We start from the raw sequence: 11,937 nt of genomic DNA on the forward strand, positions 1-11,937 counted from the left end.
TTCGAATATAGATAGTTCGGGGGACAGAAAAATGTTTTCCCATTCTCACATGCTGCTTCCTGTCAGACAGAAGGTCTATGATCCACCTACAGGTGGAATCAGGCACATTCAGCTTACAGAGCTTGTCCGGATGCAGTGCTGGTATGATTGTATTGAACGCCGAGCTGAAGTCCACAAACAAGATCCTGGTGTAGGTTCCTGAGGAGTCCAGGTGCTGAAGGATAGAGTGGAGGGCCATGTTTACTGTGTCATCTTCAGACCTGGGCAAACTAGGCAAACTGCAGGGGGTCCAGGAGAAGGTGCTCGAATAACTTCATTACTACACTGCTGTGCAAAGGCAAACGACCGTAACTTTGATTTTATATAAATAATGGGACATCTCAACCGTAACTTCAAAAAGCCCTGGAGAAACCAAGGCAGAACACCGTATAACACCAGTTACCACTCTTTTACTTTGTTTTGAATGCTCAAATTGAGTTACTGTGTTCTGAATTTGTTTAGCCATGTGTCAATATGCAGTTTCATAACAAGGTTCGGGAGGAGCACGTCAGATACTTAGCCTAATTAACACAGGTGGAGCCACTTAATATAATCAACCTTAGGGTATAAATACAGCTGAATTAGCCTACCTGTCTCCACTGATGGTTTGTCAGCATCCCGGTTCGCTCTGTCTGCCATCTTATCACAGACCCAATTTTTCTTCCACCAAGGAGATCCGTACTGGGGATTTTTCAGATCTGCTACTTTTGCTGATACCCATGATCATTAAACACGGCCGCTGAGCACCATCAAACGTTGTCGCGACAGCTGCTCTTTTTGCCAAGCCACACGTCTTGGCCAATAGACCATGCAAAGCTCGAGCTTGCCTCGCTTAACACCATGATTGATCCGATCAAGACCGGGCTCTCCTCGAGTGCTGGAATCACACTTCAGTTCTTACCCACCGCGGCTCAGCCTGTCGCAGCGGCTTTTCCGACCGAGACGTAGTTTGAGGCTGCCTCCTCTAGCGGCGTAATCAATACATTTTCAGGTGAAGACGCTAAATACAGATTCGCAACTAGAAAGTAGTGCGGCAGCTGCGTGGAGTTCTGATCACATACGTTGTCTCGCAGCGCGCCGTCTTTTAAGGGGCCGTTCACTTATCACGTCATTTCCAATGTAGGCGCGCGATAAGCGCGCTCATAATGGAAGCGGCGCGATGCGCGTCGCGACTCACTCTTTTTTCCAGGCAAGAATATCAGACCTGAACCAGGAAGTTGGTCACCAGATCACACGGTAACCAGTTAAATCGTAACCGGAGAGCGCCAAGATGTTTTCCTCTGAGGTGCTCGCGCATCGCAGTTGTGCTGCCGTGGTACACCATATCGGTTTTGCAAGGTGAACAAAGGGCCATTTTATTTGTCCTCTTTTTAAAGTATTCCCATACAGTGGTCTCTGTTTTCGTGAAAGACTGCAACTTTCTTCATTCCCAGTATGCCGTTAAGCGAGATGTAAACAAACCATGTGACGCGTCGACGCATTTCACGCACGTCGACGTAATCGATGACGTCGACGCGTTGTTGCAGCACTGCGAGGTCAGAATTACCAATATTTCGTTAACTTTAACATTATTCATCAAACACAATTTATGTAAAATGGTGGTTTATAATAATTATGGAAGAAATAATTATTAAACCATTATTTATTTGATTAGCCCCATAAAACCTACGGTTTTACTTGGGGGTCATCTGATTTGTGACGATGTATTCATACATTATATTCATTAAAATCATTAATTTTACCATGGTGAACATGCCAAGGTAACAGTTGCTGCACGACCAGTTTAAAAGTTCTGCACGACTGCCTAGAGGGAGAAATATGACAATCGTGTCCAAATGTCGTGTGCCATGGAAGGTGGCTTAAAGTTTGTTAAATGAGGTTATGACATAGTTCTGTTGGATGAGGATGCCAATTTTTACCACGAAGCCAAGGCTTTTTTCCCATAGTCGTCATCCACACTGAAATGTCCAAAGATATTATCTGCCTTACCGTGCATGTTTAAACCTCACACAGACATAAGTTTCATGCAATTAGTCTGGCAGGATCAATTTATTTAGGGATATATTTCACCATTTACTGGCGTGATCGCTTAGAATTTATCTAATACACCACTACCCTCGTTTTGCCGCAGGACAGCAAGTGTGAGTAAAAAAAATTCTGTTGTCTTTCTAGGTCTATAATATTGAAAAGCATGCAAGTAAATATCTTTAGAAACTGCTTGGAAGTAAATAGCACATAACTGCAATTTATGTCATTGCCATAATCAAATCTCTTGGTATGTTTTACAAGACTAAATGATGTACATTGTTTTCAGAAGCCTCTGTTTCTAAAGTCTATACTACCATGTGAAACCAGTGTTTCAAATTTACCAGTTTTGGAGGCTGCTTAAAAAGGCTGGAAGGCCAAAACAAGAGGAATGATGCTTTTCCAACAGGAACGTACTAATGTGGACAAAGGCTTAAGGAATTGTCAAATTAGGGAACCAATCACTAAGCTGGCAACACAGTAGACTATGCATTAATTTTTTGGTTGCCCCATCAAATGTTACTAACCTGTCTACTCTTCCCACAGCCAAGGAGGGGGAAGATGGGCCTAGTGGTTAGAGAGTTTGACCCCTAACCCTAGGGTTGTGGGTTCGAATCTCGGGCTGGCAATACCATGATCGTGGTGTCCTTGAGCAAGGCACCGAACCCCCAACTGCTCCCCGGGCGCTGCAGCATAAATGGTTGCCCACTGCTCCGGGGGTGTGTTCATGGCGTGTATCTCTCCTCTTCTTCTCATGCTCCCCTTTACTTATCTGTTTTCCGTATCTCCTCACTGCCGCAGCAGTGTCTGCTCCTGCAGGAGCCTTTTCTGTATCTCCCCACTGCCGCAGCAGTGTCTGCTCCTGCAGGAGCCTTCTCTGTATCTCCCCACTGCCACAGCAGTGTCTGCTCCCGCAGTAGCCTTTTCTGTATCTGCCGCAGCAGTGTCTGCTCCCGCAGGAGCCTTTTCTGTATCTCCTCAAATCCTTTTTCATCATTCAATGGGTCGTTGGTTCTCTTCTGGCAAAAGTCGACATCACCTCCGCTTCCAAGTTATGCCTATTCATCCTAGGTGGTCGTGATAGTATTACGTACCAATTATAGTCAAGACGATATTAGACTCATTCTCCTATTATTGTATTTTATTATCATTATTAGGCGGCCACTACAATTCAGCTACCAAACTGCTCCATTATTTCATTTCACGCTTGCCCATGCTTGCAAGGATGATTCGAGCCTGTAGGCGATGAAGAAGTCTCAATCCGCAAACAGACGTACATCGTCTGCAGATACAAGGTATTTCATTGCACCGTAACAAGTAATCTGGTATGCGCAATATTTTACACAAGCCTCACTAACTAAGTTTAATGCCTCCGTTATGTTAGAATGCATCTCATTCTTTTGTTTCCGTGGCGTTGTGTCGGTCTCATCATGAGGCGCATGGTCCGGACCACGTACGACCAATGCATCAGTTTCAACTAAACCTTACTCCAAATATATTTACCGGTTTTGAATACTATATTTAACATGTTCGTTTACGTCCATATTAGGGTTTAATTGTTGAACTTTAAATGAAATCCTCTATTGTTTTACCATTGACCGATTTCCAGATCATTTAGATAGATAACTTCCGTGTGCAGATGCAGCAAATTTTTCACAAGACAAGCGAGATGATCGTAGTACCCGATTACATGAACTAGCTGTTTTAAATATAATGAATTCATATTTAACATCAGTTTATCAGTGCATCTGAAAGTATATTCTTTTAGACTATCGGTGACTCCATAGGCTCTCTTTCTTTCACCCACATGGTTTAAAACAGCAAAAAGTCAAGCCATGACAAGAACAGAGTCTCTGTCTTCCTCTACCCAAGCATGATTACATACATATACGTATCGTCAATCTCACGCACTGACAAGATGACGATTGACAATGGCCATATCGCTGATTAATGGCACTCATCCGAGGTACACTGGCACAGGGTTACTGAAATTCTATTTATTTTTTGTACACTTAAATTTTCAAATACATTGACTGCACCAAGATTTTCTGACTTTATATCGGAAGCAGCTCATTGGATTCGTTAAACAATTATGCAGTAATCGTCAGAGCATCTACCCTTTAGACAACCAAATTGTTCTTAGTATTGAACCCTGTCAGGCACTGCAAGAGTGCTTCCGGCTTGATCCAAACTTTGCCTTTTCCATGTTTAAAAAAAAAAAAAAAAAAAAAAAAAAAAAAAAGTGAAAAAAAACCCTCCTTCACTGTCTGGCCCAATACTGGCCATACAACTTTACCTTTCTTTCTTACGTTCGGAGAGGCTTTCCCGTCTGATGCCGCGAGTAATTACCTCCCATCAGACGTCGGTGAGAGCTTCCCGCCTAGACCACATTACTTTTCCTTTCTACGGTCGGCGAGGCTTACCCATTCGACACCGTGAGTATTGAGCTCCCGTCAGATGGTTGCGAAGTCTCCCGGCCAGACAACTTTTTTCATCCTTTGGTCTAAAAGGCTTACCCATCCAATGCCGTCAGTATTAAGCTCCCTCGGGATGCTGGCGCGAGCCTCCAGGCCACACACCCTTACCTTTTCCTCCTATAGTCAGCGAGGCTTATCCGTTCGATGCCTTGAGTATTGAGCTCCCATCGGACGCCGGCAAGAGCCTCCTGGCAACACAACTTTACCTTTCCGTCTTACGTCCGGAGAGGCTTATCCGTTCGATGCCTTGAGTATTGAGCTCCCATCGGACGTCGGCGAGAGCCTCCCAGCTTGACAACCTTACCTTTTCCTTTCTACAGTTGGCGAGACTTATCCATTCGGTGCCTTGAGTATTGAGCTCCCATCGGACGTCGGCGAGAGTCTCCCAGCCACTTAAACTTTACTTTTCCATGCTACGGTCGGGGAGGCTTACCCGTTCGATGCCTTGAGTATTGAGCTCCCATCGGACATCGGCGAGAGTCTCACGGTCACCTAAACTTTCGTTCCTGTTTGACGGGTGGCGGTGCTCGCATACGATGACAAGAGTCTCCACTTCCCGCCAAACTCTGTCCAAATCTTTTCCCCCCCGTCTGGTGAGGCTTACCCGTTCGATGTTCTGAGTCCTGATCTCCCATCGGATGCTGTGAGAGCCCGCGCAGTCGGGTTTTCCTTCTCCCGCTCCCCGGCCGGTGAGGCTTACCCGTCTGACGCCGTTGAGTATTGTGCTCGTGTCAGATGTAGGCGAGAGTGCTCCCGGTTGGGTTTTCTTTTCTTGTTGCCCACAAACAGGTCTTATCCATCCGATGCCGTGAGTATTGATCTCCCGTTGGGTGTTGCAAGAGTCCTCTTTGTCGGCAGCCCAAAGCTGTTTATCTGCTCAAACCGAGAGGACTTACACGTCCGTCGTCCTGAGTCTTGATCTCCAGTCGGAGGCTTCATGGGTCCTCTCGGTTAGGTATCTGCCCTGGTTGCCCACTGACTAGCAGGGGCTCATCAGCCAGTAGGGCCCGTACGCCAACACCGTTACCTATTCCGGTCGAGACAACTCGGGCCCTCCTGGTCGGGCAATCCAATCACGTCGCTCCTCCGCTATCGGCCGGTGGGGCTCATCCGTTCCAATGCAGTGAGGTGCTCCGGTTGTGCAACGGCTTGAACCCCCCCGACCGGGCGCCCTAAATCACATAGTCCGACACAAGCAGCCGGTGGGGCCCATTTCTCCAATAGGTAAAGTTGCAATCACTGGAGTACATATAGGCCCTTCCAACCTGCTTTTTAAATATCAGTCCCCGCCAGATGTCAAAGCTATTGTGGGGGGTCCTTAGTCTGGCGGCTGTCCTTTCCGCTATTGCTTTTTGGGGGGTACTCTAGGTTCGGACCATTCCCGAGCTCGGAGCCCCTGCCCCGAACAGCACGCCAAATATGCACTATAATACTTCAGCTAATTAATTTATACCCTAACCTTAGGGTATAAATACAGCTGAATTAGCCTACCTGTCTCCATTGATGGTTTGTCAGCATCCCCCCTCCATCCCCATCTCCTCCACTAGAGTCCACTAATTGCATGTTTATATTAATACATTTACTTACATATTTGGGGGACCTTTAATCTATATTCTATTCTGCACTCAAGCACACACCAAGCTTGTTAGTGAAAACAATGGAAAAAAAATAATGAATGTGTTGTAAAACCAGAAAAGACATTTTAATTATTTATTATAGACATTTTACACTTTTACATATACGGGGGGGTACTCTAGGTTCGGGCCATTCCCGAGCTCGGAGCCCCTGCCCCGGACAGCACGCCAAATATGCACTATAATACTTCAGCTAATTATATGTAAGTGTGAACTCGTGAAATGAGGTTATGCTGCCAGTTTTGGAGTTATACGGTGTATACAGTAGCTAGCATGATCAACCATAAAATCAGTAGCCCATAACAGTTCGCGATTAAACCCATGTCCTACCTTTTCTTGTAACCCAATAAAATCAATTCATGTCAATGAACGTCATCGGAAATGTTTAGTCCACAAGCATTCTGGGCATTATTCACACTTGCTGGCATTCACTTCTATCCACAAGTTGTTATTTTAGTTTAATAAGCCAATTACTAATTGAGTCACCTTAATACAGTCACATTACTATATGCAATATCCTATATGAGATAGTCCATGATCACTAGATTTTATACAGGTGTTACTATAATGATTTTGTAAATAATGATCTACAACCAAATATTGATAATGTGGAAGTTAATGCCTTTTGTCTTGGTATGACTTCTCATGTTTTGCAGACAATGCAAAGACAGAACACATTAACTTCAAAATAGGGGTAAAAAACAATTTTGTAATGTAGATAAGTTTCATTACCAAAACATCTAATTGTTACATTTCCAGTGTCCTACCTATAATTAATTTGGCTGGACAAGTAAAAAAAACTTTAAAGTTGTTTTTCTCAGTTTCACATTCTTGCGAGTTAAGGTGTTGTTTCTCTGTAGGGCAGTACTGATGTCAGGGCGTCAGGTCTGTAGTCATTTAGACTTGTGAGCCTGGATTTTATGGGCACAGGGTTTGATGGGGGTGGTCTTGGAGCAGGCTGACACATGGCAGATCTCCAAAGAGGTGTTAAAAATGTCTGTAAACTCTGGAGACAGCTGGTCAGCACATTACTTCAGGGTGGATGGAAAAACAGAGTCTGGTCCGGCTGCTTTCCAAGGATGCTGTTGTAGTTTCTCAGAATCTGCGGTCACTGCCTTGCTAAACTTGTACTTTGACTCTTTAAACCTGATTTTATCCCCACTTTTAAATGCAGCCTCCTTCTCTAGCCTTAGCTGTCTGAATGTAGCTGTGAACCAGGGTTTGTCATTGTTGTAACTCACCGTGATGAAGCTAATCTATGTCACAACCTCTGTATCCTCATCCAGGTTGTTGGTGTCATTCCTGAATACATCCCTGTCAGTACAATCCAACCATACTTGAAGATTCCCCACAGATTCTCTCCTCCACTGCTTTGAAATCCCCAATACTGTTCTGGAAAGCTTTAATTTCTGCCTGTATGCAGGAATCAGATGGACCATGACATGGTCAGAGTGACCCATTGAAGCTTGTGGGACGGCGCACATCTTCAAAGTGGATTTACATACACCATAAACATCTTAAAGACCAATTACTAAATGTCTATTTGATATCTGAAAGGAAAAGCTCTGATAAGTATTGCAGATGAGCCCATAACAACATGAAACTACACTGGAGTGAATAATGTATGTGTGCTGTCATGTAGAATACTCACTTTTCTCAACATTTCTAATAGGACAGGGAGCATCACAAATGGGTGGGACTTTCACTGACTCATTTAATGATAAATCAATGAGTGTGTGGATCTTTACCATTATAGGCTGGTTGTTTTCACACACTGCGGCCACACAACTGTGTTCAAACACCTTATGATTTTTGCATTCTATGGGACCTTTAAGGTTTTCAACAAGCCTATCTTGGTTGATATAGTACCCTCGATCCACTGCCAATTGAAATAGTGTGAACAGATGTTTAATCATGAAACATTTTGTACATAATTCAAGAGATTAAAAAATACAGGGTTTTCACATCAATAATAATAAAAAATCGTTAACGATTAAACTGTGCGACACATCAATAGCGTTCAAAATATATGTCAGTATTTCACAATCTGCTCAGTTACTGGGATTTTCATTCACAACCATTTCTAGGGTTTACAAAGAATGGCGTGAAAAGGGAAAAACATCCAGTATGTGGCAGTCCTGTGGGCGAAAATGCCTTGTTGATGCTAGAGGTCAGAGGAGAATGGGCCGACTGATTCAAGCTGATCGAAGAACAACTTTGACTGAAATAACCACTCGTTAAAACAGAGCTATGCAGCAAAGCATTTGTGAAGCCACAACACGCACAACCTTGAGGTGGATGGGCTACAAAAGCAGAAGACCCCACCAGGTACCACTCATCTCCACTACAAATAGGAAAAAGAGGCTACAATTTGCACGAGCTCCCCAAATTTGGACAGTTGAAGACTGGAAAAAATGTTGCCTCTCGATTTCTGTTGAGATATTCAGATGGTAGAGTCAGAAATTGGCGTAAACAGAATGAGAACATGGATCCATCATGCCTTGTTACCACTGTGCAGGCTGCTGGTGGTGGCGGCATGGTGTGGGGCATGTTTTCTTGGGACACTTTAGGCCCCTTAGTGCCAATTGGGCATCGTTTAAATGCCATGGCCTACCTGAGCATTGTTTCTGACCACGTCCATCCCTTTATGACCACCATGTACCCATCCTCTGATGGCTACTTCCAGCAGGATAATGCACCATGTCACAAAGCTCGAATCATTTCAGATTGGTTTCTTGAACATGACAATGAGTTCACTGTACTAAAACGGCCCCCACAGTCACCAGATCTCAACCCAACAGAGCATCTTTGGGATGTGGTGGAAAAGGAGCTTCATGCCCTGGATGTGCATCCCACAAATCTCCATCAACTGCAAGATGCGATCCTATCAATATGGGCCAACATTTCTAAAGAATGCTTTCAGCAGCTTGTTGAATCAATGCCACGTAGAATTAAGGCAGTTCTGAAGGAGAGAGGGGGTCAAACACAGTATTAGTATGGTATTCCTAATAATCCTTTAGGTGATTGTAGGTAATAAGCATGGCCTAAATCCAACAATCAGGTATTTTGAACATTGTTTTTGCAATGATTCTTGAGATGTTTCCAGACTGTGAACCTTTCCACATTCATGACATAAATTACAGTTCTTTCATATGTGAAAATTCATGTGGTTCATAAGTGCTGCTTTATTTTTGAAACCCTGTCCACAGTGACCACATGTAAACGGCTTTTCTGCTGTATGAGTTCTCATGTGCTTGTTAAGGTTTCCTTTTCGGGTAAAACTTCTTCCACACTGCTGGCAGGTGAAAGGCTTCTCTCCAGTGTGAATTCTTATGTGCTCTTCAAGGTGATGTTTGTAATTGAATCCCTTTCCACACGAAGTGCATCTGTAGGGTTGATCTCCAGAGTGAATTCTCATGTGGTCTATATAGGTCCGTTTTTGACTGAGACTCTTTCCACACTCAGAACATGTGTAGGTTTTCTCTTTATGAGATTTCATATGGACTTTAAGGTTTTGATCTTGATCAAAACTCTTTCCACACTGTTGGCAGGTGTAACGCTGCACTACATTGTGAATACTAAGGTGTCTGTTAAAGCTTCCTTTGTGAGTGAAAGTTGTTCCACACTGTTGGCAGGTGAAAAGACTCTCTTCAGTGTGAATTGTCATGTGGTAATTAAGGTTTCTTTTCTGACTGAAACGTCTTCCACAGTGTTGGCATTTGTAAGGCTTCTTTCTGGTGTGAACACTCATGTGGAGTCTAAAGTTTCCAAGTTGAGTAAAACTCTTTCCACACTGAGGACATGTGTAAGGCTTCTCTCCAGTGTGAATTCTAACATGTATTTTAAGATAATCTTTTTTACTGAAATGTTTTCCACACTGTTGGCAGCCATAAGGCTTCTCTCCTGTGTGAACTCTCATGTGTGTTTTGATCTTTGCTTTTTGACTGAAACTCTTTCCACACTGTTGGCAGAAGTGTCGTCTTCTTGTATTTTGTGCCTTTTTTCTTGAGGAAGACTTGTCAGTCTGTGAGCAGCCAAAATGTTTTTCTCCACTTATGAAATAATGATCTTTCTCTTCCATATCATTCAGTTCTTGACGGTCCTCTTTCAGCACCATCAGATCTAAGGCAAAAAGACAAATACAAATTTGTAACTCTACAATCAAACTAAAAATTCTTCAAATAGTAATCCCATGTAATAATTAAAAAAAAACTGTTTTTGTAAGGGAGTCAAGTAATTTTTATTTTTAAAGCACATTTAACAACAACGGCATTGCACCAAAGTGTTATAAATTTAAAACAAGGCAGATAACACAGTTACTACAAGACAACAACTTTTCGAGGTCAGATCACGTTCTTACCACAAACAAATCTCTCCAGAGTTTGTTTGAAAGCGTACTGAGACCACCTCTTCAAGCAGGTCTCGGTACGCTTGTTTGGTCCACACTGAAGTGCGATTGCTGCTTACTCATCTGCCCAAATGAACCGCACTAAAGGGGGAAACTAACTCTGGTACGATTCAACTGAACTAAATGAGGCAGTCAAATGATGTCATGCCGCATGGTTGCTGTTTCTGTGTGGAGATGTTAAAAAAAATCATGATATATATATATATATCCAAGTCCTGATTGGGAGGTTACGTCTGATTCCGATCAGGTCTGAAACAACGTGATCGGGCCCAATTTCCGATCATGTGATCGGATCTGGACATCCCTGATTGTAACTGAACTTTAAAATGAATCTAGAATGAAACAGCACTGCTTTTTCCCCAAATACACATGACCGGAAGGAGCAAAATTGGTCAATTGTGGCACAATAAAAGCTCTGTTGCTTTCAATCCGTGTGTCACTCGTTCAGTGGCCTCGTTTCACTGCGACAGCTTTCAACCTGGCTTCACTCTACTACGTTAATAAATCATTAGCTCATCCATGAACATAATTTCTGCCCGAGTCCCATTGGATTGCGTCAGCTGTGGGGATGAAAACCACAACTCCCATAATTCTACACTCTTTGTTTATTTTGAATACAGGCCCTCCAGCGGCGAAGTATTACATATTGTGCCTTTAAGCAATTAGTCCACTAATTGCATGTTTATATTAATAACATTTACTTACATATTTGGGGGACCTTTAATCTATATTCTATTCTGCACTCAAGCACACACCAAGCTTGTTAGTGAAAACAATGGAAAAAAAATAATGAATGTGTTGTAAAACCAGAAAAGACATTTTAATTATTTATTATAAAAATTGTGTTTTCTGAGTCAGAGCTCATTTTCCAATTCCCCTAGAGATAAACAGAGTATTATCCATTCAGCCGATCTCTGGTCTGGCCAAAAGCACTTTTAGCTTAGCATAGATCATTGAATCTGATTAGACTATTAGCATCTGCCTCAAAAAGGAAATTTTCTATTTAAAACTTGACTCTTCTGTAGTTACATCGTGTACTAAGACTGATATGGCTGGGAACTATACGATCAGGCCATCCTTAAAAATAATAAACCCGACTGACCCTGTCAATTTAGGAATGACTTTATTTAATTTTTTTTAAATATTTTTTTTTTTGCTTTTAGTCCGCCCGACTTGCCAGTTGTACATTTGCATTAAGACAGACCAATTTTTTTTTTTATAAACTCTTTAAACAACTAATACAAAAGCAATAAAATAGTATTAATTCTATTTTAGTAAGTACTGTAAATATATAAATTGCCTAGGCCTACATACAAACGAAGACTACATTCTTTTATAAAAAAATAAAAATAAA

The sequence above is a fragment of the Carassius gibelio genome, chromosome A21 (genome assembly GCF_023724105.1).
Source record: "Carassius gibelio isolate Cgi1373 ecotype wild population from Czech Republic chromosome A21, carGib1.2-hapl.c, whole genome shotgun sequence".
NCBI lineage: Eukaryota > Metazoa > Chordata > Actinopteri > Cypriniformes > Cyprinidae > Carassius > Carassius gibelio.